This window comes from Amphiura filiformis, chromosome 11, assembly GCF_039555335.1.
Source record: "Amphiura filiformis chromosome 11, Afil_fr2py, whole genome shotgun sequence".
NCBI lineage: Eukaryota > Metazoa > Echinodermata > Ophiuroidea > Amphilepidida > Amphiuridae > Amphiura > Amphiura filiformis.
This window is the reverse complement of record NC_092638.1, coordinates 18,538,898-18,550,432: the sequence shown is the minus strand read 5'-3', so window position 1 is coordinate 18,550,432 and position 11,535 is coordinate 18,538,898. Positions and strand designations below refer to the sequence as shown.

The window sequence follows — 11,535 nt, the reverse complement described above, 5'->3', positions numbered from 1 at the left end:
AAGTCCTTGCAAATCATGCTTTTTGGACCTTGAAATTCCTTGCAAAGTCCATGAATTTTAAAGGCTTCAAGATGTGGGAACCCTGTATGTTCCTTTTGAATTGGTGTAAGGAAGCAAGGAAAAGCCAATTTATCAACAAATTGCTAATTAGAAAATTTGGCAAAGTGCAAGAAATTTATTGCGCACAAATTTCCACTTTTTAGTGCAGATGTGGATGCTATGATTTAACAGCTTTTGCTAGTATAGTACTCATCTTGTTGATTCCCAATTCAACAACTATTTGAATTCTGGAGGTCAATATCTATATAAAATTCAACTTTCTTGGTGAATCAGTGATATCAATGTGTAGAGGCAGCTGTTTCAAATTCACATCTGTGCAGTGTCTTTAAATGCATGCATTGGTACACCAGCACTTTGAGCGAATGCTTGTGATTTGATACGCTTGTGATTTCACTGACTTTCCAATGTGATTAATATTATATTGTTGTTGTGCAACTCTTAGTGGATGCTGTTGTCCCTCTATTGATAAAGTAGATATTGTGCTATTCCTGGAGAAATCCATACACCCCCTATGGAAGATGTATCTCCCACACAGGGGGTGTAGAGTTCAAATAGAGTCATCTATTCACTTCAGGGAGTGTAAATTTCAAATGGTGTCACCCATTAGTTATCCCATTTGAAATTCACCCTCCCTTTGCCATGGTGGGTCATGTTTCCATAAAGGCTGTATAGATTTCAACTGGAGTGGCACAGTTGGTGTCCTAAACTATGAGCGTTGCAAAAGTTTCGCATTGTAAGGTACATTGTTTTACTATTTCCCCATCATGAGCAACACAAAGAATGTCTCTGTTCAGTGTTCTTTAAAGGGATGAAAACATTTTTGCCCAGTCTTGGAGGGGGGCAAGCAAGTATGGAGGTATCTTTTTGATATTATGCTTCCGTCAATTGCAAGCCCGGCTACCAGGGACCCGGGCACAGCGAGGACGTAGGGGGGGAGATTACCAAAGGCAATTGTAATAATCCCGCTATGCCCCGGGTATTGTCCCGGGTACCGGGCACAAATTGTGGGTGAAACCCCCGGTACTGTCCCCGCCCATGCCAGCCGGGTTTCAAAGTGCTGTATTAATTTTCAATGTTTTTAATCAGCAAATCCAAAATTTAAGTATTTTCATGGCCCCGCTACCGGGACGACTGATTGTACATCCCGGTACAGTCCTGGGTACAGTCCCGGGTACCGGGGACGTACTTTCTGGTAATTTCAGGGTGACAGTCCCGGGTATTGTGTCTACAGTGCCCGGGTCCCTGGTAGCCGGACTTGCAATTGACGGAAGCATTACGCTGTAAAAAGGCCTTACAAAACAGAAGCAAAATGTTCTAAGGCTCTCATCACGTAATTAGACCATTTGAGGTTTTCAATTTGGGCCCTTAAATCTGGCGTAGGGGGGAAGAATTTTTGCCTGATGAAAGGCCAAAAGGGTTAGCAATTTTTAGCAGATCATTTTTGAATCCCCCTAATTATTGCACAGCCTCTAGTATTATCACATCCAAGACACTTTAAAAGTGTAACATTCTATAGAGAGGGTGGTCAGAAATTGATTTTGAAATTTTGATTATTTGATTTTTTCCCTCTTCATGCATCTTTCTATTCTTGTATATATTGAGTGCAAGATTTCCTATTGTATTGGGCTGTTCTAGTTGACATACTCCTCCCCTATGGACAATGTGACCTTAATCTCCCACACAGGAGGAAGTTTTTAAATGGAGTCATCCATTTTGGTAACCCCATTTGAAATTCACACTCCATGTGTAGAAGATTAAGATCATGTCTTCCATACAGAGTGTATGGATTTCAACTGGAACAGCCATTATCTGTACTGGAACAAAAGCATGTACCATCATATTTGACCTACATGTAAATAATAGCACACCAAGCTCTTAAGTACATTTTGCATTAACTTTTTGTATGAAACAATTTTGTGGGCATTTTCTGTGCAAAATGATGATTACCACCTTCAGTTTGTCAGACAAAAGTCAAAATTATTTGGACTTTCTGTTTCTTTGATTTGACCAAGATTTGATTTAATTTAGTGAAGGAGAACTTAGATTAGGCCAAAAAAAAAAAATTGTTGTGTTGCCCTCAACCGTCCGGTCCTAAATCCTGAAAAATCAGGGTCGCAATTTTTTTTTTTTTTTTTTGGAATGATGATTTTACAGATTTGATCAAAAATCAATGTTTTCACTTAAAATTAATATTATATTAAAAGACTAGTCTTTAATTGATGTCTAACAGGTATCCAGAAGTCAAAATTGACAAATGTCCCCTAATTGAAGAAGCATTATTTAATATTTGAGGGGATTTTTAAAAATCTGAAGGTTAAAAAAAAAAAAAAAAAAAAAAAGAAATCCGACCGCCCGACCCAACTTTCCCATTTTTTTACTTGAGGGCAACACAACAATATTTTTTTTTTTTGGCCTTATTGAAAAAAAAAGTTCATAGTGAGTGCCCATTACCTGATGAACGAATCATAATGAGGCCAGATATATAGTAACAAGAAATGTCTTTAAAAAGACAACGCCAAAGATAGTAAAAATGTATTCCATTACCAAATTTAGTATTCCAAAGTAGTATACCAAATGTAGTATTCCAAAGTAGTATTCGGAGCTGTCAACAGTTACTACTGCTTCTAAATTTAATTCTCGGACACAGGTGTATGTGCATGGGGTTTGGTCAATGCGTGTGCGTACCTTGCAGATGCTCTGACCTTAGCGACCGAATGCTTGGTAACAACATTATGTACCGTGATTGGTATGGGTTTTTAAGTTGTGTGTAGTTTACAAGATTCGCCAGACGCAGGTGTACATGCATGGCGTTTGGTCAATGTGTGTGCGTACCTCGCAGATGCTATGAACTTAGCAACTGACTGCTTTGAAGCAACATTAGGTCCTGTGATTGTATGGGTTTTTTGAAATCGTGCATATAGTTTACAAGATTCGCTTGTGACGCACCTGCCTTCAAATATACATGTTGTGTCCGGGGATTCAAACTAGGAACAATGGTATTGATTTCGTACTGGTTTGACTAACAAAGTACTAAATGAATATTGAAAATGCTATTAATTGAATATAATACTTTTATGTATGAAAGTGTGTAAATATGTATGGAAAAAATGGATATTATGTATTTAGAATACTGAAAAATATTTTCATACGTTGGCAGCTCTGCTTTATAAAGGTGAATAATAATAATAATACATTAAAACCACCGTTGTTCCAGTATTTTTAGGACACATGTAAAAAAAGCATTCATTTTTTATTAATCTATTGTTAATACTTGTACATCTAGTGTTTTTACATTACTATGTATATATGTTAAATAGATATAGCCTATATATATGACTACATGTAGTAAGTAATATTTACTTGTACTTGAGTTTGGATCAAACCCTTCAGCAATTATTGCAGGTTTTAAAATGTCAGTTGTAGAGAAGGGGTGGGAGTACACAGTGGTGTAGATTTGTTTTTTATATGGGAGGGATTGAGGTTGGTGTTAAGGGTGTGAGTGAGTCCCGGGAATTCGAGTACGGCCCGATAATCCTATTACCTGGGCAGGAATTTCCCTGAAATTTTCCCTGAAATTTAAAAAAAAATTGGTAATTTTTGTGCCCGGTACCAGCGCATTTTTCGGCGGGTAACCGGTACCAAATTGAATTTGAATGCATTTTGATATCATTAATAGAGTATGACATGAAAACTATGTATCAATTTTCATATTTAAAACACAAAACAATGTGCAAAATTCAATTTTTTTTTTAGGTCAACCATGAATGATCCTAGCATTTAGGTCTAGGTCCAGAGACAGAACATAACCGAAAAAAACCTTTTTTTAAAATTTTTTTTGCAATTTCGGGTACCCGGTTACCCGCCAGAAAAATGCGCCGGGTACCCGGGCACAAAATTACCCAAAAATCACACCCCTAGTTGGTGTAAGATCTGACAAGCCAAGTAATTGGAGCATCTTTCAGTCCTAGAATAATGTACCTTTTTGGAACAAATGCGCTCAAAAATTTTCAAGCTAACAATTTCAAATATGAGGTTAATGTGGTCAAAAAAACATGCATATAACACGTGGGAGGAGGTTATTGCAAGAACCACCCCTTGTTGAATATTGGAGGGTGTTGCCTTCATCATCCCCCATCCCCCGGATCTACACCTATGTATAACTACCTAGAAGAGTGTCCCATTCATTTCTTCTGACCAAAGACTTATCATAAAGACTTTTGATCACTTCAGTGTAAAAACAACTTCTGGTGGATATGGGTATGGTGTTTAAATCTCTGGAATTCAGCGGCATAACCATAAATATATTAAATATTTAATAATAGTTGATGACGGCTACTAATTGACGTATCATTATTTGCATGCATGTTTTTGTAATAAGATACCATGTAAGCTGTGTGAATAGACTCATCAGGCACTACAAAGAATATGCTGAAGGGTTTGTGAAAAACTGTAGTCACTTTGTGTGTGTGTGAGGTGACCCACTGGATGTGAGATTCTTGATATAGCAACGGGTCATCCTGTAGGTTTTAGACTATTTTTTTGAAACCATTAATAAAATAAAAGTTGGGGTCCATGGGTGGTGAATTTTGAGCAGAAAGCTACAAAAGGTTCAAGAGTGGTTCTTGGTCAATTTCCCGGTCAATTTGGGTGTCAAAAGTCTTCAAATCTGGCATTAATGTGTAACACAGGCATCAAATGTGTAAAGTAGGTCTATTTTGGTTTAAAATTAGACCAAAGTGTCCTAAGGATCAGTGGTGATGCCAGGAATTGGTTGGAAGTGAAATACAGGGGGGTCAAAATCAACCAGTTTTGTGCAAAATTGCCACAAAAAGTGGACATTTTTGTAATTTTGGGTTTTTACTGGAGGGGAGGGCAAGACAAATATGTGGGGGAAAATGCCCCACCCCGTAGTGTCGCTATACTGCTCAGGATTCAGAAAAAGTATACTTGGACTTTCTAGCGATGTACTGTTCTCAAGAGATAGGAAATGGGTCAAATTTCAAATTTTAGGGTCTTGATACAGGGGCCAGCACCAGCCTGCCCCCACCGCCTTGACCATGAATCACTCTTAAAGGAAGTCTCCAGCAATCACAACATTGTGCCTTATATGTAAGAAAATTGTTTTTTCAAGCACGAATCATGTGGTTGTATTTAAAACAAATAAAAACGACCATAAAAACATCCGTCTCTCAACACGCGATATTCAAAATTCCTGGGCGCCGAAATTGTCGAGTGCAATGACGTCCCAGTAATACAATGAAGGCTGACGACAATTGAACACAAATAACCATTACGTCATTGCACTTAGACAATTTCGGCGTGGGAATTTTGAATATCGCGTGTTGAGAGCCGAATGTTTTTATTCGTTTTTGTGGTCAATATGAGTTTGTTTGTGCTTGATAATTATTTTTCTAACATAATGTTGCGATTGCCGGAGACTCTCTTTAAACCTTTTGTGGCTCTCTGTGTAGAGACTGTAGACCCTAATGTTTTTGGCGGCTGGACCCCAACTGCACTACTGTAAAAGTAGAAATTTTCAGATTTTTATTTTCGCTAATTTCATGAGTGGACATAAAATCGCAGAAATAAAAACTCGCGAAAATAAACTTTTGCATTAGGTTTCTATTGTATCAATATCAAAACCGCGAAATTCAATTCTTGTGCAATTGACAAAATCTTCAAAATATCTTCTCGCGAAAATATTGACTTTTACAGTACCAGATTCCTATTGCTGCCGACCTCGGAGGTACACTGCTCCCAGCTACTTCATTGGTACTCTAGAGCACCTGCATGCGTACTCATATCAGAATCACATGTTCAGTACACACACTGGTACTGGATTGGTACTGCACTGGTACTGGAGAGCAGAGTACCTATTAGGGTCTACAGCAATAGGAGTCGGGTTGTGTATATTGCAATTATCTTGATGTTAAAACACAAGTTACCAGAATTTGTATTGTTTGACAAAAAAGTATTTGAGTGCCTGTTTGTACCTATGTGCTTTCCAAGTTTCTGTCTTAAATTAATAACAATGATATTATCTATCAACAAAACATGTATAATTTATTTTATGTTCTGGAATGATTGACATTCAGAATTATTTAAAATCGTATTCACAATATTTTAATACAGAAAGACATGCATTTTGATACTCCATTTGATCCATTTTCGTTTAATATTGAAAACACAGTATTTTTAAAGAAAAAAAGCTGACTTTAAAAATTGTGGTGCATTGTATTGATTTGAATCCGGCGCGAAGATAATGACAGATTATGCTTGCATTTAATAACCATCGATGGCTGATTGGCTGTAAGTGCAACTTTTAAATTTGTTGCTGTATTGTTAATAATTGGGTGAATAGGGTATCAAAATGTGCATACATTTACCACCCATCTTTCTATATAAATATTGTGATTATGTCATATGAATATGATTTATAGTTCTGAAGCTACAGACATATAACGGCTGTGTTACTCTTTGTGAAGTCTTACACCAGTCCCTTGCCTTTATTCATCGTTGTCACCACATCTATATTTGAATGTGTTAAAAGATAGAATGTTTCGATGTGTTCAAGCAGTGATTAGAATGTCAAAAGATTTTATTTTACTTTTTCCAGAAATTTTTACAGTGGTATGATATACATTATATATAAATGTATCAGGTCCAGCTTTGATTTGTACTGTATGTATGTAAGTAACACATATTTTTATCCATTCTTTTAAATACACTATCAGTGATCTAGACTCTTCCAAAAGTGGCTGAAATGCCCAATTTGACCTTTGGCTTAGGCCAAAAACACTCATTTCCAGGGTTGTAGCTAGTGCTACTATTTTTTTACAAAAGAAAGTGTTTTCAGAAGAAAAAAAACCCCTTGTACCGACCTACTGACCAGTAAAATAACACAACAATCCATATATATTTAAAAAAGGATTATTTCTAAAATTATTTAATAATGTTATCACACATAATAATCAATAATAATGGCTTCAAATCACCTGGTTTGAGAAAACAGAAAATGGCAAATTTACAAAACTGAATTCAAATTGTACAACAGAGAGGGGTTTGGCTGGGATTCCTCCTTCAATAGAATTACTATTACTTAGTAAATTCTGTACATAAGCTGCACCCTTGTAAATAGGTACATAATTGGGGTCCTAATTTTACAAAAAATTAAAAATCAGATTTTTGATGATTGCATGTTTAGATTTTCTTATTAGTGAATCACTGATAGTGGATTTAAAACTTACCCAGGGGGTCACTAAAGTATCATAGTGTACACAAGCATGACCAAAAATACGAATTAAGGGTCTTTTCAGAGAATGAACGTGTATCGCGCGAATCCCGTTCAGGGGGTCAAAAATACCTGTTTTCAAGGAAAAGGGCTGCTTTAAAACCTCTAGTTGGTGCGTAAAGCTGCGATCACATAGAAGTTTACTGTATACGGTATTCGCTATATACGATACGCTCATTCGATCAGGTTGCGTTCATTAAGCTATACGATATATGCTCATTCGATCAGGCTGAGTTCACATAGGACTATGTGAACTCAGCCTGATCGAATGAGTATATATATCGTATAGCGAATACCGTATACAGTATACTTCTATATGATCGCAGCCTTAAGGGGTCATTTTCGGATCTTGCTATTTCACAAAGCATGTTTCCCTGGCATGTCTTGCATAAGGAACATTACCTAAGCATAAATATTAGAAAATTATAAACAAAAATATGTACTCTAAGGTTTACTTTTATCAAAATCCTGTAAGGGTGGTACCTTTCAGATGAAATCCTGCTTGGGGGTATCTTTCAGGTATAAACCTGTTCAGGGGTGAAATTTTCTGCGAAATAGTGCTAAATTCCTGTTCAGGGGTTTATTTTGCTGAAAGGAAAAATCATGTTTAGGGTATGTTTTGAAGATCTCTTGTCACGCATGTTTACACTCTGATTTAAACTTAAGTGGGCCCCTGGGAAAACGTGAGCATGGGCTCAGGCTTCACTCAGCATGACATGCATGGCACATTTTGGGGCTTGTGCAGTCCGCTTGGACTTTTATGTTTCGCCAGGGAGAAAAGAACTAGGTCTTGCAGGGATTAAATGCTTCTTTGCTTGTTCAGCCAATGAGAGGCCAACATATTCATAGGTGCGTAGTATTGCATTTTTCGTTGACCCTGGCATGTCATAACCCTTACCCTAATCCTAACTCTAATAACCACAAAACCCTAACAGCTTGCTGCAAATGTATCATCGCTAGCCAATTTGGTACCAGTATTACTGTAAGCCAAAAAATTAAGGGGGTACTACACCCCTCGATAAATTTATGTGTTTTTTTGCATTTTTCTCAAAAACTAATTTCACAGTGGTAACAAAAGTTATGTATATTATAGGGCAAGGAATCAATTACTACACTGGAATTTCAGTGACCCAAGACAAGCGGTTCGATTATTTATGATAAGAAATAAGGTACCGCTAGGATGTACCTCATTTCCTATCATATATACTGAACCGCTTGTCTTGAGTCACTGAAATTTCAGTGTAGTACATGGATTCTTTGCCCCAATAATATACATAACTTTTGATTCCAGTGTGTTATTATATTTTAAGAAAAATGCAAAAATAGTCACAAATTTGCTACAGGGGTGTAGTACCCCCTTAAGGTACCAGTTGCGTTCACCCCTTGTATATCCTAAACAAAGGCAAACACGTCATAATTGGCACCAACAGCCAATAGCTACATCTTTCAGCTCAAATTTAAGACCTCATTCGTTGACATTGTCCAAGAAATAAAGACACGACGATCCAAAACCCCAAAGTAGATGGTCATTTTCACGGTAAAGGGTGTAACTTTTGATTTTTAGGGTCAAAATTTCAAACCACTTAAATATGTTTCTGTTTACTGAAATCATGCATAGAAGCAACTTAAATTCCAGTAAAATAATGTTTCAAGGCTTAAACCTTTTGATTTCTAATAAAAATTTGACATTTGCATAACATTTTGGTTAAAATCTAAGAAAAATGTATTTTACATAACCTCAGAAAATTATGACATGAAAGCTGGAATACATGTGAAATCCCATTCCAAAGTAAGTCAACAGATATAAGTTAAATTTTATACCATGTTTTGCTATGTTTGTAATTGCAGTTTTGAAAATTTTTAACATCAAGTGTCATTTACAATGAAAATTTCCAAACCTTAAACATATTTTTAAGTTTTAATTGGGTTCCTAAAATAATTTGAATGTCTAACTTCATGTACAAATACTACTTGATGAAAGGAACCTCCCAGCCAAGTTTCACAGAAATTGGAGTTGTTTTTTAGAATTGGCAATTCAAGCAATTTGTGTTTCGGAGGCTTCAGTTAACAACACAGGTGATCATAAAAGTAAAATATTTAGCTAACTACTACAAGTTGACATAAAAAATAGGTAAAAAATATCACAATTACCAATTTTCATGCTTTGCTTCTAAGTATTGAATTTCAGTTGTGACAAAATTAAATTATCACAGCAAGTCATTTTTTTGTTTCGGAGGCTTCATGTTAACAATTGTTAAACATTGCAGAAGTAGTTTTTTGAAAACAACAGTGTTGGGATCATCTAAGCTGTTATTTTCTTGTGTGTATTGAATCAATGATTCTATGCGGCAGATATTGTAGATTTATCACACGTTAATTTTTTCACCCATTTGTTAAGTATGGTGTTTTTTGCATGTGAAGCCTCCGAAACAGGCTTTTTAAGGTATCAGTATATTTTTCAAACATTAACCATAATGTCAATTTTTTTTTTAATTTATGACATTCTGCACATATCAAGTAATAATTACAATGCAGATATCAGTATGCAACACACCAATTTAGATATGCATAGATGATAATTAAGCTTATTGGTGTTTCGGAGGCTTCATTTGTTTCGGAGGCTTCATTTGTTTCGGAGGCTTCATTTGTTAACGGAAAGTTTGTATTGGGTCCCATTTTCAAACGGTGATATATATCTCCACAATTTAAAAACATGTGACTTGAGGATCTACTTTGCTACATTTTGATAAATAGATTGGATGAGCTCTTTTATTTATATTTGCACAAGCTTGCTGAACAGTTTGTTTCGGAGGCTTCAAAAAGTTAACGGAAAAACGGCTATTTGAAGTCAAGATTTTATAAAAATTTTAAAAGCTTGTAAATCGACTAATTTTTGTTACCCATTTCAAGTTAAGATAACAACTGTTATAAATCAAGAAGAAGTGAAGAAATAACCAAGAATTATGAACCAAAGCTACACCCACAAAGTTTGTTAACAATTGTTAACGGAAAATGAAGCCTCGAAACGACAAATATCAAGTCCGGTTCTCAAAAATACAGGGCCGTTCACAATTAAATCTAATGTGGCAGTGTTTACTGAACATATGACTGTACTTTCAGGATAAGAAAAATTATCCATGAACTAACTGAAGAAAACACAGGGTTTTACAAAAATGTTACTGTTTTTTATAGTTTTTCAAAATGGCAATATTAAGTACATTTAAGCCTGCTAAAACTGAACGCAGTAACTCCCAAAGCTGATTATGCTACCCAAGGTAGCTGCTAACTAGATGACTTATGTGGCCAAAAATCATGGAATTCTGTGGCTTTATTAGAACACTACGGATTAAAATGTTAAAAATCCAAAGTTACACCCTTTACCGTGAAAATGACCAGATGCAAATATAAAAGTTGCAGTTAGCCACATTACATGCCCTATTGATTTGTACACAAAGCGTACGCGAACAAGATAACTAGCGCTGTGCTTTCATTGATTAGCACGAAAAACTAGCATCGTGCTTTCATTGATTAGAACACAAAAGTGCAACTTTTTATTTCGTATCTTCATCAGGTTTTGGACTACCGTTTCTTTAATTTTCAACCAAATTCAACAAATAAGGTCTTAAATCAGAGCTAAAAAGTACAGGCATCGGCTGCTTGTTTTAATTTTGACACATTTGTCTTTATTTAGAATATACAGGGGTGAACACAACTGGTACCTTAATTCTTTTGCTTACTGTATATGAAGTAGCACTTTCTTTTGAATTTGCAGGAGAGCATTAAATAGCTCTTCTGGAGCCTTCAAAGAGAGCTGTTAGAGCATTTACAATAGAATATAATTGGAGAGAATGGTCAACTATTAAAGAAGAGCTAAAAATCACTCTCCTACATGTATCAGATTTAAGGAGAGCAGTTGGAACGTTTGCTTACACTCGTCTCAAAAGTCAGTCCCTGGAGTAGCTAACAGTTTGAAGAGTGAACACACTTGGGATGATGTACATTGAATATTGAATTAATCAATCAGGACTGTATTTTGTGTAATTTACAAAGTACCATATTCATTCCATTAACCGCCAGTCATTTTGGGTGGATGTGTATTTTTGACATTGTTTACATAATTGCAAATTTATGTAAATAATGGCCCATGATATTGATTTTAATATAGATGGATCCATGTTTGATGT

The 11,535-nt window shown here is 35.8% G+C and overlaps 1 long non-coding RNA gene across 1 annotated transcript in view; it reads left to right on the top strand.

Moving 5' to 3' along the window:
* Positions 1-158: 158 nt before the first annotated feature.
* Positions 159-11,535, top strand: part of LOC140164485 (uncharacterized) — a 30,908-nt gene continuing 19,531 nt past the window's right edge. Inside the window, exon 1 of the long non-coding RNA XR_011860534.1 lies at positions 159-916. This is a non-coding gene — a long non-coding RNA (uncharacterized lncRNA). The remainder of the gene's footprint in view (positions 917-11,535) is intronic.